Source organism: Arvicanthis niloticus (genome assembly GCF_011762505.2).
Source record: "Arvicanthis niloticus isolate mArvNil1 chromosome Y unlocalized genomic scaffold, mArvNil1.pat.X SUPER_Y_unloc_11, whole genome shotgun sequence".
Lineage (NCBI taxonomy): Eukaryota > Metazoa > Chordata > Mammalia > Rodentia > Muridae > Arvicanthis > Arvicanthis niloticus.
In genome coordinates this window covers 148,869-170,774 of record NW_023045002.1, presented here as the reverse complement: position 1 = coordinate 170,774, position 21,906 = coordinate 148,869, and the positions used below count along the sequence as shown (strand labels likewise).

Below are 21,906 nucleotides of genomic sequence, written 5' to 3'. Positions count from 1 at the left end.
ATGCTACATGAATATTTCACAGAAAAACAGCAAGGAAACCAAAATTGGAGAACTGGAGAAGGTGAAATCTATAAAATATAAAAGTTTCCATTGGTTAAAAAATGAGAAGCTTTCAGTCCATGACTAGGGGAAAAATTTGAACAGTTCATATCCAGTAGCAACTTTTCTGGAACTTGCCAAAAGCTTCCAAAAGTCAAGCAGTAAACAGAAATTGAAAAATGTGAAAGGTTGCACATGGGCTGTTGTGTGAACTGGGACATTGAGTAAGATTGCTCATTTTATAAGGGATTTGTTAGCAACACTAACAAGTCAGGTATGCAGACAGCAGCATGGCTGGGGCTTCTGAGGAGAACCAGGGTCACTTGGTAGAGTTGGTACCTCAAAAATCGACAACTTAAAATTTCTGGTTAATCCAAAGCCCATAGGTTTTCCACAATTAAAACCCCATCACCACGAAGCTGAGGTAGGAGGATCATTTAGAGTTCTAAGCCAGGCTAGGACACCATGATACTGTCTCAAAACAAAGCAAACCTGGAGGTTTAAAAAACAAACAAACAAACAAAAACAAAAAACAAAACCCAACACCACCAAAAATTAGTAAAGAAAGGAAAAGAAAGTATTCTAGCCAACTGCATATGTAAATAATCATCTGAGACATCTATACAGGACCATCATAGACTATTGTTTAGAATTTTCCACCTAATGTCCCACCTCTCATACCGGTTTCACTAGGGGAATACTGGGACCTCAGTGTACACACTCTGTTCTCTCCTATCTCCCCCTCCTCACTTCCCCTCCCCGGAAATGGCACCTGTGCATCATGGTACAGAACAGCACCCTCTGAGAGGCAGACTGCCCTATGTCTCTCTCTTTCTGGAGGGGACTCACTAGCCACAAATCCCAAGGTGGAAGTGAGCCAACTCGGGTCTGGGATCCCTGCACCTGTCTTCCCACCCTCAGGGACATTGAAGTTTTCATCTCTGGGAACCCAAAATCTTGGTAAGAGAGAATGCTTCTCTCACTGCATCAACTAGGTCTCCATTGAAGAAGGTCTCCAAAAGACCCCAGGTTACTATGACAACCATAAGGCTCCTCTCTCTGCTCAGTACCTAGGAATGCTCCACCCAGCCCTCGCTTTCTTTTTCTTAAAGCAGAACTCATTCACCCTTGTTATCTATCTATGACCTAAGAAAGCACATCCTCTAGGCAACTGCCACCAGCATGAAAGCAGAGCTTTGGTCAAGCTGTGACCAAAACCTATTCCTGGAGGCTTGAGCACGCTGTACTGCCCAGGCTATGGAAGTCTCCGTGGAAATGTCATCAGGGTTCTAGAGGAACACTGTTGTCATGGTCATCGATGAGCTTTTTTATTATAGTCTCAGGTTTATGGAGGTCTCCATGGAAATGGTCCAGGCTGTGACACCCTATGTTAAAAAAAAGTCCCTGACAAGAAAAATGTAGAAGTATGGAGATACCGGGAATCAAACCCAGGACCCTATGCATGCAAAGGAAGTGCTCTACCACTGAGCTACAGCTCCACACATGCATACCACTCATCAAAGCCTATATCAAGCCACAGTCCCGGAAGCTGCCTTCCTTTAGCTTCAAGGGATCTGCATCATTTCTTTCGGAATCATTCATGATTTCTTGTTTACTACTTTTATGGGATTTTTAACTTTTGCTTATAGGACACAACAATCTCTATTCAATGAAACAAAATAATATGAATAGTAACAAATTTTATCTTCTTTCAAACATGGCACACCCACAATAACTTGACTATGATGACAAAGTAATTACAATGTCTTTCTGCAGGGTTAGTAACATCACACCATTTTGAAGCAGGGGTTCTGAAGATGGCGTTGCGTTGATGGGTACAGAGAGGCCACCTGGGGCTACATTTAGCCTTATGTCCCTCCCTTCAGGGGAGCCTACCAGGAGCCCTCTGAGTCCTGGGCCCCATGGCTGCTCAAATGTAGGTTTGAACTACTTCTTCAGCAAAAACATACATTTAGAAAGGTACAGAAGAAGGTTGTACCTTGAAGATCAGACACAGCGTTACAGAGACAATCACACAGAATTGTCTAGATCCCGCCCCTTGAGGAAACAGTTTTCATCCTTCCCCTTAGATTATGTGATCTCCTGTGAAGCCCCTTTTCTTCACTTCTGGGCACGCAGGCTCTGCATTGGGATCAGCTGCAATTTGACAGTTTCAATCACTGATTTCCAGGGTGCAGAGGTACGTTGATGACATGAAAGCTATCTGGTTGGATGGCATCTGGCCACCACAGGAAGTAGATCTCAGAACCGAGATTAACAAATGGTGCAATAGCCTAGGTGATATGCAGAGGACCTTCACAGCCATCATAACCACAAACGCCCTCCTAGTCTGTTTTATGGAGGGTGCAGTCCCTGCATTCACCATAATCAGATACTTTACATCCAACCCAACCTGGAAGGTTCCTTGTTCTCCAATGTTGCTGTCTATGTTCAGTCATTTTTTTCTACTTTCTTTTAAAATTTATTTTATTTCTAACTTTTTTGTTTATTTACATTCCAAACATTGTCTGCCCTCGGTCCTTGTCTCATAGTTCCTCATCCCATTCCTTCTCCCTCTTGCTGGTGTGTGTGTGTGTGTGTGTCCATGTGTGTGTGTCTGTGTGTGTGTTTCTATGTTTGTGTGTATTTGAGTGTGTGTGTGTGTGTGTGTGTGTGTGTGTGTGTGTGTGTGTGTGCAGGTCATGAATCTAGAAAGTGGACAAACAGTAGTAGACAAGATGTGAGGAGGTTGGACAGAGAGAGCACAATGAAATATGTGACATGAAAGGAGAACGTAAATCTACTTGTGAAAAAACACATAGTAGAAAAACAGATATGCTGAAAATTTTGTAGTAAATCAAGACACCAGAAAATAGAAACAAAGGAAAACATCTTGAAACCATTGAAAGTTGTACCCTGTTTCTGTTAGAAATCACACACACACACACAAACACACACACACACACACACACACACAATTTATTTCAAGAAGTCACATAGTCCAGAGAATGTGGCACAGCAGATGTTGGAATAAACCAGCTGTCCACCTTGAATTTCTACGTGTAGATAAATTATTCTTTAGGACTTTAAGGGGATTAACACACAAAATACAAAGAAAAACTGGTTTGTTAACATGACACATACTTTTCATCAGGACAAAAGGAAGTTCTTAAAAGAGAGACAAGTATATAGAGGGTAAAGAGAAACACTTGGAAGACAGTACAACATAAAGACTGAAGAAAATGCATTAAAATGTACAAATTTTATTTGCTCTTTATATCAATCTGTGTGTCAGGTGGCACAAGAATGTATATGCTGTAGTGTAGTGTGGTGTAGTGTGGTGTTCTATAGTGTGATGTGGTGTGATGTAGTGTGCTGCTCTGGTGTGTTGTGGTGTATTCTGGTGCGCTTTGGTGTGTGGTGATGTGCTATAGTGTGGTGTGATTAGATGTGGTGTTGTGGTATGATGTAATGTTGTTCTCTAAAGATACAGGTTATATGAATTGGAGACTTTACTATTACATTGGTTGTTGGGACTGGTTCTAATGCTTGATTCAACTGGGAAATGTGTGTCCAAAACTTAAAGGTCTTTGTTCCCAATGGGATTTTGATTGATCAATAAAGATGCCAGTGGCCAATGACTGTGTAAAGAGAGATGGGTCAGGACCACAGAGTTGCAAATGCTAGGAATCAGGAGGGAGAAGAAAGGAACCACCAGGACATGGGAGAGAAAGATGGATGGACATAAGAGGTTCAGTAGATAAGGCCAAAGAGCCATGTGAAATTTCTGATAAGTGGCCACTGGCCACTTCCTTGATTGGACATGGGGTAGCAGAGGTAGATTTAGGAGTGCCTTTAGAAATTGCCTTTGAGGTAGCCAAGGCAATTACAGTTTAACTGGTGCATGCCTGTGGGGGGTGGGAAGTGTGTGTGTGTGTGTGTGTGTGTGTGTGTGTGTGTGTGTGTGTTCCATATGAAGATCCCAAAGATTTCCTAGGCAAGTAGTTGGAAGTGCTTCCCATGTGGAGAATAAAGGGGTGTATTAGGAACTCAACACTACATGGGAAGATTGTGATGGAACAATATTAAGAATGACACCAGAGAGAGCTGCACATGCAGCACACACCACATTTGAGGACCACTAATTTAGTAACTACCCTTGAGTTCATGGACACCTGCTGTAAAAGAATTACTCCAGAGAGTCTTTGTCCCTCCTTCTTTTTGAGTTGGCACAGTGTTTATGTTCATGGAATCACACTTAACCTCAAAAGACTGCTGATGAACATGAGACAGGATATGAATAACCTGTTAAGTAGGATAGGATGGTAGAAGAGAAAAAGCCTGCCCAGAGCAAACACACATTCTATACATGCATTCAGGCCAGGAGTCTCCACAGCACACTGCATTCTTCTCAATGAGCTCATGCTTCTGGGATACAGAGATCAAACCTTTCTCTGTCACACTGGAAGGTAACACACAGGAAATAAACATGTAGTAGAGGAAACCAGGAGGAGAAAGCAGCTAAATCCCAGAGGATGGAATGATGGTGGCTTGTCTGGCCAGACTACTTCAGTAGAAGGAATACAGGATCCCTTTCTTCTTCCTAGTTGATAACCCTGAACACACCCAGCAATGCCAGGGAATATATACACAAAGTGGAAGTGTGAGCTTGTCCATTTACTATTACATTTCCAGGTGCCCCGCCTTTCCATGTACTATACAAAGACACAGAGTGAAATGTTCAGACTCAGGAAATATTCCAGAGGCATCAGAGAAACACATCAAATTCCACTGGCCAATAATGGGTCAAACTGAGCTTCAAACTATAGAATGGCAATATGATTGGGTAACAGTGTGAGAAAACATGGGTATTCTGAGCCATAGGGATATAAATCAATATGGAGAACAAAGAAGCAATATACTAAACACCAGAGCACCTTTGAAGAAGCAGCAATAGAAATTTTTTATTGGATATTTTATTTACACTTCAGATGCCATCCCCTTTCTCCATTCCCCCTCTAAGAAAACCCCTATCCCATGCCCCCTTTTCCTTTTTGCATTTATACACTTTTTTAAAAATGTTAATCAAAGGCTTTATAAGTTTGGTAATGCTCAATCAGAGGTGTAACCCACTACCCAACCTAGATATATCAACTATCTTTGACTGGTGGAGATACATGAACATCTGCCTCCCTGTCTCCCCCATCTTTCTCTCTCTCATCACCTAGCTTCTCCTCTCCTTCTTCTCCTTACTCCTTCTCTTCCTTTCAGTATTCCTCCCACCTTAGTTTCTCCTACATATCACCCTTCCTGTTAAAACAAAACTTTTCTCTCAAAATACAATTAGAGCATATTTATGCCAATTTGTACCAGTGAGGTACAAGATAGTCCGAATACCCAGTCCATCCTTTTGTTGACTAACCAGAACCTCTGTCATCTATCCTAACTAAAACACTTAGTTCTGAACCTGGCTTTTTCCTTGGCTTTAGAATGAATGTCAGCTGAAAACTACCCACTCAAATCTTTTCTCTCAAGGTAAATATCCAGGACTGGCTATGAGCCTATAAGTTTTCAACCCCGTCAGAAATGCAGAATGACTGAGTTAACTATAATTGTGGGAAGCACAAAGCATAGCTTCTAAACCTTAGGCAATTTATAGAGACCTCTGAACACCTGGACACTCCCTCTACTACAAAACGTTGGAGCATCTTCTGGCCCAGGATCATCTGACAGACCTTAGTACTGCAGAATCATTAAGGGTTGATTACTCTGTCTAGGCAGATATAATCAGTTGACCATTCTGCAAGTGTGTCCTTTTCTGGACAGTAATTTGTCTGTAGATGGAGAGAGGCAATTCTTGTCTAGTGGCTGTCTCACCACAACTGTAGTAACTCCAAAGATGCTCAATTTCATCTTAGAATTCAATACAGGAAGCTGTCAGGAGCAGACAGGTCTCTAATCAAAGTGAACATTAATACAGAAATGTCAATTCTGTGATCTTCTGACATTTTGAAAACAAACTATCCATGTGAGGTAATCTGAAATGTTGTCTGTTAACTCCACTCAGCTATTTCTAAGTAAAACATAGAAAACACACTAACGATAAACTCCAAGCCATGAATTTGCTATAGTACCTTAACTCACAGGCTAACCATCTCAAATCAGTTAAAAAAAGTTAAAGAAGGACTTGGTCTAAGCCTTGTATTCCTAAATGTGTTATACTGGTACAATGCCAATGAGAGTAACAATATTCTTCACACTTTTATATCAATAAGAAGCTCATACCAATGAAAACCTTAAAATTTGTAATCAAAGTAAATTAGTGCCATTTAAGAAATTATATCTTCATCTTGATAATAATTGTACAGATTTCTACCAATAGGTTATGGCTATGCAATAAATCCTAGCTAATCCTCTCTATTCTCACAAAACCACTACTTTCCCCTAGAAAGCCAGCCCAACATTTACACCTTAGTCTCCAAGCCCAGGGAATAGGGGCGCTGACTCTTCATTAGCTTCTTCAAGCTGATTAAAAGCTTTGAGATATTAGAAGAGGAGTGGGGGGGGAGAGTAAATTGATAAGCCTCTGATGCTGTGTCTTCACTGCATCAAGATGGAATTCCAGGACATCAGAGGTTTTAGCAGGTCTTCCCAGCTTGCTTGATGAAGTAGATACACCAAGGCTGATCATTCTGCAATTTACAATTCTCAAAACAAATTTTAGTATCAAGATAATTTTTTAAGAGGGCTGACATTTTATTAAGGATGTTGGTTCTAACCACTTTTCTTTTTTCCCTCTCTTTTATTGGATATAATATTTACATTTCAAATTTTATTCCCTTACTGCATTCCCACCACCACCCAGGAACCCCTTATTCCATCCCCCTCCTCCTGCTTCTATGAGAGTGTGCACCCACCTACCCCCCACCTACCCCCCAGTCAGTGTTCAGCCTTCATGGGACCAAAGATCTTCTCTCCCAACTATGCCCAACAAGGCCATCCTCCCCTACATATACAGCTGGAGTCATGTGTCCATCCATATGTTCTCCTAGGCTGGTGGTTTAGACCCTGGGGAGCTCTGGCTGGTTGGTATTGTTGCTCTCCTCATGGGGCCACCAACCCTTCAGTCTTCTCTCTAACTTCTCCATTGGGAAACCCTTGATCAGATTAGTGGTTAGCTGTGAGTATCTGCCTCTGAGTATGTCAGACTCTGGGGGACCTCTAAGGAGACAGCCTTATCAGGCTGCTGTCAGCTTTCCCTTCCTGTCATCCATATTGGCATCTATTTTTGATGACTGTACATGGGATGAATACCCAGGTGAAATGGTCTCCATACAACAGCTCCTTCAGATTCTGTCCCATGATTTGTCTCCATATTTGCTCCCTTGGGGGTTTAGTTACTCCTAAGAAAGATCTAGGCATCTACACTTGTTCTTCCTTCTTCATGAGCTTCATGTGGTCTGTTAGTTGAATCTTTGTTGTTTCAAACTTTTGGGCTAATCTCTGCTTATCAGTGAGTAAATACCATGTGTGTTCTTTTGTGATTGGGTTACATCACTCAGGATGATATTTTATAGTTCCATCCATTTACCTAAGAATTTCTCAAGTTCATTATTTTTTTTGAATTCATTATTTTTAATAGCTGAGTAATATTCCATTGTGTAAATGCACCACATATTTTGTATCCATTCCTCTGTTGAGGGACATCTTTGTTCTTTCCAGCTTCTGGCTATTATAAATAAGGCTGCTATGAACATAGTGGAGCATATGTCTTGTTATATGATGGAGAGCATCTTCTGGGTATATGCCCAGGAGTGGTATATCTGGATCCTCAGGTAATGCTATGTCCAGTTTTCTGAGGAACTGCCAGACTGACTTCCAGAGTGGTTGTACCAGCTGGCAACCCCACCAACAATGAAGGAGTGTTCCTCTTTCTTTACATCATTGCCAGCATCTACTATCACCTGAATTTTTGATCTTAGCCATTCTAACTGGTGTCAGATGGTATCTCAGGGTGTTTTGATTTGCATTTCCCTGATGGCTACAGATGTTGAGCATTTCTTAAGGTGCTTCTCAGCCATTCATGTTTCCTAAGTTGAGAATTCTTTGTTTAGCTCTGTACCCCATTTTTAATGGGGTTATTTTGTTGTTTGGCGAATAATTTCTTGAGTTCTTTGTATATATTCGATATTAGCCCTCTATTGGATCGAGGATTGGTAATGATCTTTTCCCAATCTGTTGGTTGCCATTTTGTCTTGTTGACAGTGTCCTTTGCCTTAACAAAAGCTTTGAAATTTGATGAGGTCCCATTTGTCAATTCTTGATCTTAGAGCATAAGCCATTGGTGTTCTGTTCAGGAACTATTCCCCTGTGCCTAGGTATTCGAAGGTCTTCTCCAACTTCTCTTCTATTAGTTTCAGTTTATCTGGCTTTATGTGAAGGTCCTTTATCTACTTGGAGTTGAGCTTTGTACAAGGGGATAAGAATGGTTTAATTTGCATTCTTCTACATGCTGACCTCCAGTTGAGTGATCACCACTTGTTGAAAATACTGACCCTTTTCCACTGGATGGTTTTAGCTCCCTTGTCAGAGATCAAGTGACAATAGGTGTGCGTGCAGGTTCATTTCTGGGTCTTCAATTCTATTCCATTGATCTTCCTTCCTGTCTCTGTACCAATACTATGCAATATTTATCACTACTGCTCTGTAGTACAGTTTGAGGTCAGGGATGGTGATTCCCCCAGAGGTTCTTTTATTGTTGAGAATAGTTCTCCCTATCCTAGGTTTTTTGTTATTCCAAATGAATTTGTAAATTGCTCTTTCTATCTCTATGAAGAATTGATTTGGAATTTTGATGGGTATTGCATTGAATCTGTAGATTGCTTTTGGCAGGATGGCCATTTTTACTAAGTTATTCCTGCCAATCCAGGAGCATGGGAGATCTTTCCATCTTCTGAGATTTTCTTCAAGTTCTTTCTTCAGGGACTTGAAGTTCTTGTCATACAGATTTTTCACTTGCTTGGTTAGATTCACTCCAAGATATTTTATTTTATTTGTGGCTATTGTGAAGGGTCTCATTTCCCTAATTTCTTTCTCAGCCCATTTTCCTTTGAGTAGAGGAAGGCTATTGAATTGTTTGAGTTGATTTTATATCCAGCCACATTGCTTAAGTTGTTTATCAGGTTTAGGAGTTCTCTGGTGGAAGTTTTAGGGTCACTTAAGTATACTATCATATCATCTGCAAACAGTGAAATTTTGACTTCTTCCTTTCCTATTTGTATCTCTTTGACTTCCTTTTGTTATCTAATTGCTCTAGCTAGGACTTCCAATACTATATTAAATAGTTAAGGTGAGAGTGGGCAGCCTTGTCTAGTTCCTGATCTTAGTTGGATTGCTTCAAGTTTCTCTCCATTTAGTTTGATGTTGGCTACTGGCTTGTTGTATATTGCTTTTACTATGTTTAGGTATGGCCCTTGAATTCCTGATCTTTCCAAGACTTTTAACATGAAGGGATGTTGAACTTTGTCAAATGCGTTCTCAGCGTCTAGTGAGATGACTATGTGGTGTTTTTCTTTGAGTTTATTTATGTAGTGGATTACATTGATGGATTTCTGAATATTGAACCATCTCTGCATTCCTGGGATAAAGCCAACTTGATCTTGATGGATAATTGTGTTGACTTGTTGTTGGATTTGGTTTGAGAGAATTTTATTGAGTATTTTAGCATCAATATTCATAAGAGAGATTGGTCTGTAGTTCTCTTTCAATATTGAGTCTTTCTGTGTTTTAGGTATGAGCATAATGGTAGCTTTATAGAATGAATTGGGTAGTGATCCTTCTGTTTCTATTTGATTCAATAGCTTGAAGAGGATTGGTACTAGGTCTTCCCTGAATGTCTGATAGAATTCTGCACTGAAAACATCTGGCCCCAGACATTTTTTGGTGGGGAGATTTTTAATGACTGCTTCAACTTCCTTAGGAGTTATGCGACTGTTTAGATGGTTTATCTGCTCCTCATTTAATTTTGATACCTGGTATCAATATAGAAAATTGTCCATTTCATCCAGATTTTCCAATTTTGTTGAGTCATGCCTAGCAGGAATATTCTGGTATGTAAATTCAATCTCTTCAAAGATTGTCAAAGTCCAACAGGAAATTCAGATAAGTGAGACAAAAGTTATGATATGTACTAGTATGAGGATAAGCACTGTAAAGACAGAATTAGTCAAGAACAGAATTTACCCCAGACTAAAAGAAAAGAACAGATTTTCCTGGCAGAAGATGCCTTTAAAATTGAAATTATTGGGATATATTGGAGTTAAACCAAGAAAGTGGGTAATGAAGCATTTGGAAATTCCAAGGAGAAAGAATGGAGCAAAGCACCAAGCTAATGGCACAGGGAAATAATTAGATGATAGGAAAGTACCCCTGTGCTTCTGAATGATGCAAGGCTTATTGGTTGTGTAGCCAAAGGGAAACAGAAATCATTCACAAAAAATCAAATATAGCACCTAAACAAATGCCCTTCATCCATCAAGATCAAAAACTGCTCAAATACACTGGCAAGGTGTATAACCACCAAATCAAGTTTCTCATGTCAGTAAAATGTTATCTTCATACGTATAAGCAATTTTATACTATCTCAGTGTATCAACTGCTATACAAACATGACCTTTCAAAGAATCAACTTGGCTAAGGGTTTCAAAAATCATTCTGTGCAACTATGCTCCAGCTGTGTCACGGGAATGAAACCGATCGGCCCAGGCAGAGCCACTAATGTGAGTCATTAGTCTATTGTGTCTTCAGGAGAATTGGATGACCTTCCAAAAGTAAGCCAAATATGTAAATGTTACAGGAACTCAACCTGCAAACTGGGACAGGCAAAGCAATTGTTTAAGGCCATAGTTGCTACATTCAGGAGTCCAACTGCATCTGTGTTCTGAATCTAATGCACTTAGTCAAACACAGATGGAAGTGTTTGAAATAAAACTTGCATCTGTACTCTTATATCTATATCTATAATATAATATATTATATAATATAATATATTATAATATCATAATAATATAATAATATACAATAATATAATATAATATCTATAGCATATTATTTGCACAATAGTAATATTGCAGAGTAAGTATTATTTAGTCAGTTAGAGATGTCTTTCTGCATCCAGGAAGGCTCAGAGTTGTCATAAATATATCTAGAATAGATCATCTTTAAAATACAGAATACTCTCTGTAATATCATTCCATACATTCTAAGCTCTATTCAAATTCTCACACTTGTTCTTTCCGTAACACAAATGTAAGTGACTGTCTAGCCCCCACAGACTCTGATTAGCAAGGTTCTGGATCCAGCTACGAGGCTCCAACAGACATCACTGCAACATCGATGGCCTCCAGTTAGAGGGTTCTATCCTGGCACAAATGGGACTTGAGAGCACAGTCTCCTAAGCACCCCTTGCCCTTTCCAATCATGATGCTCCAACAATTCCTTGTCATGGCCACTGACAGTGGGCACCAGACCAGGTAGCACTCTGGACTCTAAGGAAGACGGTCCTCAGTGTCCCTCCCCATTCAGAACGCTTGGATGATCGCCCTGCTACTACAAGCAGAACTCCCAGGTGAGGCAGCTCGAGACAGGCCCGTGCAGGCCCGAGGACCGCCGCTGTGGAGCTATGCTTGATTCTCGAGAACAACGGTCACTCTAGTTCTGTGCCCTTCACCTCCTGGACGCGTCCACATTTCTCGGGAGAGAAAGTCGCTCTCAAACGATCCTGCTTAACTGCTACTTTCTGTGAATCACCATTGGCAAGTACATTCGCTGCCCCTTCAAGGGGTAGTAGACCCTTTCCCATTTCTTCTTTCAATTTCCTTCATGACTCAAAATGGCCAGACGTGTGGAGAGAGGCCAGCGAGCCTCAGCAAGGACTTTACCCTCTGACCGTAGACCTCCGTTTTCCCAGCCTCCACGGCCTGGGACTCCCTTCAGTGTCCCTCAACCGGATATTCACACCCTACCCCAAGGGGGGAAGCACTTGCAGGGTTCCCAACCTCCACGGCCTGGGACCCCCTTCAGTGTCCCCCAATGGGGGAAGCACTTGATCAGCAGAAACCCGAGGGACTTTGTACCTCCGGGACTCATTAGACCGACTAGGCACAAGTTCAGGTGCACAAAGCCCTATGAAGACCAGAGATTCAAGAAACCGGACGCTAAGGTTACAGAAAAGCTACAGGAACTCAAAGATCTTATAAAGGCTTCAGCCAATAAGAGTACCCTGGAACCTCTGAGGGATCTGAAAGAGAACAGGACATTGACAGTTCCACTGCCTCTGAGGGTTCCTGAGGGCATGAGTAACCCACTGACTAGGGACACCAGACCATCTGTTTTACAGCCTGCCACGAGAAAAAGAGTGGCCTCATCTTCTGTGCCCATACCTGGGAAGGTGAAGAAAAGCCGGGCAGTGTCTACTGGGTTTGAAGAACCTATGGACTTTGACCAGTTGGGTCGCAGCGTACCTGCAACATCTACAAAACACAGTAGTGAAGATGCCAGTTCAAACTTCAAAGAAGATCACACTGTGGCTGGGCCATCTTCTGCTGACACTTCTGCTGTGCCTGGGCCATCTTCTGCTGACCCTTCTGCTGTGCCTGGACCATCTTCTGCTGATTCTTCTGCTGTGCCTGGGTCATCTTCTGCTGACCCTTCTGCTGTGCCCGAGACATCTTCTGCTGATTCTTCTGCTGTGCCTGGAACATCTTCTGCTGACCCTTCTGCTGTGCCTGGGCAATCTTCTGCTGATTCTTCTGCTGTGCCTGGCACATTTTGTGCTGATTCTTCTGCTGTGCCTGGAACATCTTCTGCTGACTATTCGGCTGTGCCTGGGCCATCTTCTGCAGATTCTTCTGCTGTGCCTGGCACATTTTGTGCTGATTCTTCTACTGTGCCTGGGTCACCTTCTTCTGACTCTTCTGCTGTGCCTGGGACATCTTCTGCTCATTCTTCTGCTGTGCCTGGAACATCTTCTGCTGACTATTCGGCTGTGCCTGGGTCATCTTCCGCTGATTCTTTTGCTGTGCCTGGGTCATCTTCTGCTGAGTCTTCTGCAGGCCAATGTGAACAGGTAATTTCCCCAAACATTCAAGGTTCCCTACGCCCTTCCCTATCTAGCCAAGGAGTTCTGGGATCTTCCACTTCTCCTCCAGATGCTCAGGGATGGTCTGTATCCCACCAAAATGTTCTGGAACTAACCAAAGGTTTTCAAGGGTCTGTGGGACATTCCACATCTGCCCAGGCATCCCAAAGACTTTCCACTTGTCCTGAAAGAAAAATCATACATGTCTCCTCTTCCAGAAGGAGGTTCAAAAGTTTATCCGCTACCCTACAGGTCTCCAAACTTTCCACTTCTCCTCCAAAGCATGTTGGGCAAGACCCCTCTGGTCAAGGGGACCTACAACAGGCCCAATCAGAAAAAGACAGCTCCAAACCTTCTTCTCCCAAAAGTAAGATCAGTGACTTCTCATTTTTCACAAATGGAGCAAGTCGTACCACTTCTTCCCAGGAGAGTTTAACATGTTTGACAGCTGCCAAAGCAGGGCAGAGAGATAAGTCCTCTCACAAAGACAGCCAAAAATGTTCCCCCTCATCCCCAAAGTGCCCTAAGCAATCTGCTTCTAGTAAAGTGAGCTTGCGAACTGACCCTGCTGACCAAGGGGATTTCAGAACTTCCATTTTAATCCAGGAGGACTTTCAAAGTCCCACACCATTAAAAAATGGGCTTAGATCATCTCTTACCGTCCAAAGGGGGCTAAATGCAATCACAAGTTCCCATGTGAGCCTCACAACGCTCACACCTGCTCAAGTGGAGAAAAAACTTCCAACATCTACACCAGGAGCTCAAGGACCTTTGTCATTTTCAGAAGGAGTTCTTGAGAGTTCCACACAGACACAAGATGTGGTGGGAACACCCGAGGCCACCCAATGGACTCTTGTGCCTTCTGCACACACACAAAGTCATCTAGCACCTTCGCCATCTTCACCAGGGGTTCTGAGACCGTCCCAATCTGTCAGGGGAGCACTAGGATTGTCTCCCTCTACAGGAGATGGTCAAAGACATGTTCTCAAGTCTGCTCTCCCACATAAAAGGAGAATAACATATTCTCCTTCTGTGAAAAGGGATCCTGAAAATTCCCACTCCAGCAATTGGACAATGAAAGATGCTCCTTCTAAACAGCTGGGCTTCAAAATGTCCATATCTGACAGAGAATTATTCATATACCCCCTACCATCCAAAAGGGCCCTCCTGACTTGTCATCAGGACCAAAAGAGCCAAGGTTGTACCAAAACACTGCCAGTGAGCCATGCAAGTTCCATACTTGTACAGTGTGCTGAGACAATACAACCTTCCCTGCCTCCCCATGGGAATCTAGATCATTCCGTATCAGTAGGAGAGGCTCTAAAAATTTCTACTAACACATCAGAACTGCTAGGGTTTTCCAAACCTGTACATATTTCTCCAAGTACTAACCCAACTGAGGAAGGGACTGTGGGACAGAATACATCTACAAAAGGAGTTCTAGAAACAGCTCCATCTTTAGAAATGGCTTATGGATGTGGCACATCTACAAAAGTTGTTCTAAGACATATTCCACCTGTGCAGAATGTTCTGGATCCAATCCCATGTGTAAGAGGGGCTGTGGGACGTGATATGCATACACAAGGGTCTGTAGCATCCTGTACATCTAACAAAGGGAATTCCTTGGATTCCACCTATGCACAAGAATCCATGGGATCTCCCCAAACTTCACAGGAGGCTATGGGAACTTCCCTATCTCTTCAAGAGTATCAGCCATCTTCTCCAACTACACAAGGTGCTATAGACTCTTCCTCATCTGCACAAAGGGCCGTTGGTCATTCTCCATGCCCACAAGTGTCTCCAGAACATATTCCAAATACTTTAAAGGCTCTGGATTCTACCTTTTCTTCCAAAGGGGGCTTGGAAGCTGTTTTGCCCATCCAAATGGCCATGAAGCCTGATGTTTCTATACAAAAGGTGTTATCCCCTTCTTCAGCTGAAGAATGTTCCCTTCGAACTTCCACATGTACACAAGGAGGAGGTCTAGAAACTTCCCTACCTGCCCATGAGGCTCTTAGACCTCTCACATATGTCCATGGTGCTCTAGGAGAGACCACATCTACACAGGTAGCTCTAGTACCTTCCCCACATGCTGAAGCCACAGTCAAGACTTGCGCAGGTACACAGGGCACATTAAGACCTTCTCCATCTCAGCAAGAGGCCTTAGGATGTACTATATCTCAACAGGGTGCTCTACAATTATCTCCACCTACCCAAGAGTGTTCCTTTTACATGCCTTCTCTGGGGGGAACTGGTAGACGTTCTCTCTCTAACAAAGTGGTCCCCAGGCATCGAGTTTCTAGGAAAAACAGGTTAAGAGTTGATCCTTCTGACAAAGGAGGCTTCAGAAGTTTCCCATCTGATGAAGACAGTTTCGACCTTCCTCCTTCTGCAAAACGGGGGCTTGCATCATCTCCTGATGCCAAAGGAACTTCAAAAGCTGTAACTAATCCTCAGGTGAGTCCCACACCATCTATGTCTCTCCCAAAGGCCTTGGAATGTTCCACAAATGACCAAGGGAATATGGTAAGTTGCCAATCTACCCAAGGGCATGCTGGACAATCCGTATCTTCCCAAAAGGCTCAGTGGCCTTCTCTGTCTACCCCAAAAGCTCTAGTATGTTTACCATCTGCTCCAGGGCTTCAGGGAATATTTCCATCTCTCCCAAAGGCTCCAGAACATGTTTGCCATGCTCAAAGTGAGTTGTCACTTTCCAAAATAGACTTCAAAACTACGCAACCTTTTCTAAAGATCCAAGGGTCTAAGGGAAAGTCCACATCTAAAAAAAATTGTTTAGAATGTGTGCCATTACCCCAAACATCTCTGAAAACTTCCACGCCTTGTAAAGCATCTAAAAATCTTTCTGCACAAGGTACCCTAGAGCCTTTGGTATCTGAACAAGGGGAAGGGACAGAATACCAATCAGAAAATGACAATCTGGGACAATCTATATCAGCACAAGGGACTGGAGGCCCTTCACCATGTCATAAAGGGGCATTAGGATCTACCCAACATGCCCATAGGAAGGAAAAAGTATTGCCATCTAATCAAGGGGCTGAAAAACATTCTCTGTCTCTGAGAGGGGCTAGGCAACTGCCCAAATCTGAAACTAGGACTCTAGAAAATTTGCCATCTAAACAAGGATCTTCTTCTAGTACCAAAACTAAAAAACCATTGTTATCTTCCAAAGGGAGTGTGAAACCTTCATCATCTGCACAATGTGCTCAGAAAGCTCCCCTAACGACAGCAGGTACTCTCACAACTGTGGGATGTAAACAATGGCCTCTAGAACATTCTATGGCTGTCCAAGAAACTGTGGGTTCTTTGCCATCTACCCCAGAGTTTCCAGAGAATTCAACATCTACCCAAAAAGAGCTAGGGTACTCATCACACAAGGTAGAATCTCAGGATACCTCACCTTCTTTCCAAGGGACTACAGGCCATTTGCCATGTCCCTCAGAGCCTACAGGACATTCACTATATGATCATGGATCTCAGGAATCTTCTTTAGAAGTCTCCAGTGATCTAGCACATTTTCTGTCTACCAAACTTTGCATATCTGCTCAGGCAACTCTGTGCCAGTCACGATGTACTCAACATTCTCTCCAGCAGTCATCATCTTCTCAAAAGACTCTGGGAACATCTGAGTCTGCCCAGCGTACTACTCATAGGCGTTTGTCTTCTGTCTCAGGTTCTTTAGGAAGGTCACAGTGTGTGCCGAGGACTACAGGAACTTTGCCCCATGCCCTGACGCCTTTTGGTCAAACCTCAACAAAACAAGCAAGTCCAGCCCCTCCATCATCTTTGACAAAAACTGTGTCAAGTTCCCTATATTCCCAAGCAGCTCTTGAACCGCATGCATTGGCACAAATTTCTCCATTACCACCAGCATCTACTCAGGTGTGTGCACAAGCTTCCCTTTGTGCAGAAACCACTTTGGGAAAGCCCATAGCTGCCCAGGGGATTAAAGAACCTTTGTGTCCTAGCTCAGGGACTCTAGGTTATAAAGAAAGTGACAAGCAGGAACTAGGAACTTTTCCATGTGCCCAAGTGCCTCTGGGAATTCCCTTATCTGCAGAAGGAACTTTGGGATCTTTGTCATCTGCACAAGGGGTTCTGGGAACTTCCCTATCTGCCCAAGAGTCTCTGAGAACGTCCACATCCAAACAAAAGCATATAGAAACTGTGTCATCTGTTCCAAAGTCTTTGAAACATCCCACTCCTTCCCAGAGGGCTCTTACATTTTCTCCACCTGCTCAACATACTGGACAATGCACATCATGTTCCCCACAGACTACTGGACCTGCTCCAGGGGTTCTAGGAGCTTTGCTATCTTCTCAAAAGCCCAAGGAACTTTCAAGGGCAGCAGAGGAAACTTTTTCTGTGGGGCAAGACAAAGAAACACAGAGTACCTTGGGCCATTCGCCCCTGGTGAGGGAGGATGTAGCATCTTCTCAACCTGTGTCAGTGACTCTAGGAACTTTGCCAATATCACCTCCAGAACCTGGTAGACATTCATCTTCTACCCAAGTAGGGGCAGAAACTTTTGCATCCAGTCAAGGGTGTCTAGCACCTTTGCAATCATCCCAGGGGCTTCTGAAACTTTCGATCTCAGCCCAGGCAATGATAAATACATTACAATGTTCTGAAGGTTCTTATAATCCTCTGGGTCTTTCCTCTACAGAACAGGGAACTCAAGCATCTTCAGGTTCTGCTCATGGAGCTGTGGGTCCCTGTTTATCTACACAGGGGACAGTATGTCAATCCACATCTAAGCAAAGTTCTGCCCATCATTCTACATCCCCCCAAAGGTTTTCAAGTCCTTTACATACACAAGGTACAGGAACACAGTGCACCTCTACACCCTGCACACTGGCAGATTCACCAACTACTCCAGTGTGTGAGGGATATACCCACCCTGCTCAAAAGACAGCAGGAACTTTGGAATCTGAACAAGGATCTCTGACCATTTCTGCAACTGCACAAGGCTTTGTTGAGCCTTTGCCATCTCCGCAGGGGCCTCAAGGATATTCATCATCTGCACCAGGTGTGCAAAAATCTTCAACATCTACCACAGGACATGTGGTATCTGGTGGCTCACCTCTGGAACTTTCAATATCTGCCCACCTTATTCCCTTACTTTCTTCCCTAAGCCTTTCGGATACTTCCCTTTCTGTAGAAGGGACTTTTGATCTCTCAAAACGTACAGAGGGTACTCTAGGACATTCTTCTTCATGCCAGGGACCAAATGAGTCTTTGAATTCTGCTCAAAGAGCCCTACACACAGATCCACCTGCTTCAGAATCTTCAGGATCTATGCATTCTTCCAAAGGTCCTATGGTAATTTCTTTATCTGGACAAGGAACACTAGGATCTGCATCATCTTCCCTAGGGCCTTTGACAATGTCTCTATCTGTTCAAGTGAATCCAGGATTTTTGTTATCTGTTCAAGAAGCTGGAGGCCCTTGCCTGTCTTTACAGGGGAATCTGGAAGGTTACACCTGTATGCATGGCAAGCCAGGAATATCCAATTCTTCAACAGATTTCAAATTTTCAGCATCTACTACAGTGAGTCTAGGATCTTCTCCATCTGTCCAATTGGATTTGACAGTGCCACAGCCTGACTTATTATCTCTCAACTCATCCCTGTCTGCCCAGGGTGTTCTAGGAACATTGACATCTACCCAAGGGTCTCCAGAAACTTCCTTGTTATCCCAAGAGCCCCCAGGAACCTGTTTGGATAAAGAGACTGTAGGATATTCACCATCTAATCCAGAAGATCTTGGTCTTTTTGAATCTGCCCTGGGCAAACTAGAAACATTGCCATGTGTGCAAAACACTGCGGAAATAGCACCTGTTGCCCAAGAAATTATAGAGCCTTTGTCACTTGCAAAAAACTCCCTCAGGTTTCAACCTTCTTCATCACTTAGTCCAGATCAGAAGAACCCCTGCCATCTACCCAATGCATTTCTATGAGTTCAGATTCTGTGTCAGGGACTGTAGAATCTTTGCCATCTGTGCCAGGGGCTCTGGGGCTTTGAAAACTAATGAAGGTGCTCTGGGTCTTTTAGTATCTGAAGAAAGGATTCTGGGAACACCCACATCTCCACAAGAAACTCTAGAACATTCTCAACCAGCCCAGGGGCTTCTAGAACCTATGCCATCTATCCAAGACACTGTAGAAACTTCCTGTTCAACAGAGTTTCTCGGACTGTCCCTTTGTGCACGTGATGACTTTGTTTCTATCTCTCCTCATAAAGAACGCCAGAGGCGTTTCTCTTTTCCCAAGAAAGGCCCTAGACTTTTCAATTCTACCAAAAGGGTATTGAAATCTGTCCCATTTCCTGAAGGGGATATCCAAACTTCGCTTTCAGAACTTGATGTCTTAAAACGTATCTCTTCTGCTGAAAGTAGCCTCACATCTTTCAAGTATGCCAAAAAAGACTCAAGTCCCACTTCCAGTTCCCCTCCTAAAGAAGGTGTCATTCCTTCTCCCTCTCCAGGAGGTTGCTCCAGACATTCTAATATGGTAGAAACAAGATCAAGACATGCCTCTTTAGACCAATCAGGATTGAAATCTGTGCCATCAGAAGATGAGGGCTGGGAACTCTGCCATTCTTCCAAAATGGGGTTAAGAGGTTGCAATTCTGACAAAAGGGGTGCAAAGCTTGAAACTGAGACCAACAGAAACTTCACCATTTCAGATTCTGCCAAAGGAGCCTGTGGATCCTCACCATCTCCTGAGGAGGGCCTCAGAAGTCCCCCACCTCCCCAAGGCATTCACAGACAGTCCAAGTCTACTAAAACCACATCAAAAGAGGCCCCTTCTGACCAAAGGGACACTCAAGCTTCCAATTCTGAACATGAGAGTTGCAAACCATCTTCTTTGTCAGAAAGAGAGCTCAGATATTCTTTATCTTCCAAAAAAGATAAGAAACCTAAAGCTACTCCCCAAGAGGGCATAGCATCCTCATCTCTACTGAAGAGTGCACACAAACCACTAACTCTCATGAAGAGAGCCTCAGGCATTCCACCTCTCCTCATGAGATTCCCAGACACACTACTTTTACCAGGAGAAGAGAGAGGAATGCCTCTGAAACCCATGGAGCCCTGGAAAGGTCTGCTGCAGACCAAGAAGGCATTGAGTCATCTCAAGATGAAGACAGTCCCCATGGGGGTGTCAAACATTCATCATCACCCCAAGAGGATACCAGCCACCCTGTTTCTACTAAGGAGAGCTCAAAACATGCTCCTATTGTCCAAGAAGGAGAGAAACCTTCCATTAGTTCCAAACGGGAGCACACAGCTTTGGTTCCTATCTTATGAGGATTCATCCCTCCACCAGTTCCAAAAGGGAGTACAACATCACTCCCTGTTAGACAAAGAAATTACAGTCATATCATATGTCAACCAGAGGACATGGTACCTTCCCTCTCCTACCAAGGGAGAGACCCAGCACTCCAATATGAATCTGGATACCCCCTTTATAACCCTTCTAACCTTGGGGGCCACAGATACACACATTTTGTTCGAAGCAATCTCAAAAGGATCCCACTTCAAAGTAGGAGATATACTGGTTATATCTTCTCCTCTAAAGGAGCTATCAGTCCTTCTCAAACTGAACAATATAGATTAAGACTTTCTAGTTCTTACCAAAGGGACATTGGATATGTCCCCCCTGTTTCAGGCAGCCTCAGAATGTTTCAGGCTGAAAGAGATAGACTCTCAAATGCCCCATCTAAGACACTGGGTCTTAGAGAAGCTTTTTATGACAGAAAAGTATTCAGAAATGTGTCTTATAATCAACAGTGGGTCACACCTTCAAGTTCTGCCCTAGGAAGCCTCCGAATTTCCTCTTCTTCCCAAGGAGGCATTAGAACTTCCCAGCCTGCCAAATGGAAGCTCTAAGGCAGCCCATGTCAAGAGGGTGGCCTGGGCCCTACTCTCATTTACCATGGCTTTTTCAATTCTTTTTTTAATCTAAAAGTCACCCTTATATTTTCCCACTCTGTGCCCCATATAAACAGCAGGAGTTTAATACTTTTTCTTCTCATCCACCATCTATCAAACTTACAACTTCTATTTCTAGCTGCCTCAGATACACATTGAAGCATCAGGTAAGTTCTTCTGACTAAAAGAATGCTAAGTATTCCCCCTTCTGATTAAGAGTAGCTCACAATTTGTAGTCAAAATGGCATGCTATAAAATGTGCTCTTCATGGAGAATAACATGTGCTTCTTCTGACCACTGTATATCTAGGCCTACTTGAACTGACCTAGTTGGTGAAAAAAACAACTCCCTCTATTAAAGTTGCACTGAGTGCATCTTATTCTGATCTGATGACCTAATGACCTCCATCCAAATAACAGGACATGGATGTCTGAGGTCCTGATGCCTAAGAGTAGCCTGCAAAGTGATAAACCCAGGAGAATATATATATTTAAATATATTTTATATATTTATATATTATATATAATTATATATATGTATATATACATTTATATATATATATATATATATATATATATTTATATTAAAATTGGTCAGCAGAAATAACAAACCATGCGATGTTCAAAAATAGGCAACTGAGTTATCAGGAGACCTAGCTAAGTACTGCCTCTTAGCGTGTTGGAGATTGATTACACTGCTCCCTGGCCTGCATGATAGGAATGTTCTTGGTTCCCATGAAGACTAGATAAGGAAATTTTCAGGCCTTCTCTACTCTCCAA

General features: G+C 42.9%; 1 pseudogene; it reads left to right on the top strand.

The window, feature by feature from the left end:
• Window positions 1-234: 234 nt before the first annotated feature.
• On the top strand, window positions 235-2,591 carry LOC117701246 (presenilin-associated rhomboid-like protein, mitochondrial pseudogene; annotated as a pseudogene).
• Window positions 2,592-21,906: the final 19,315 nt, after the last annotated feature.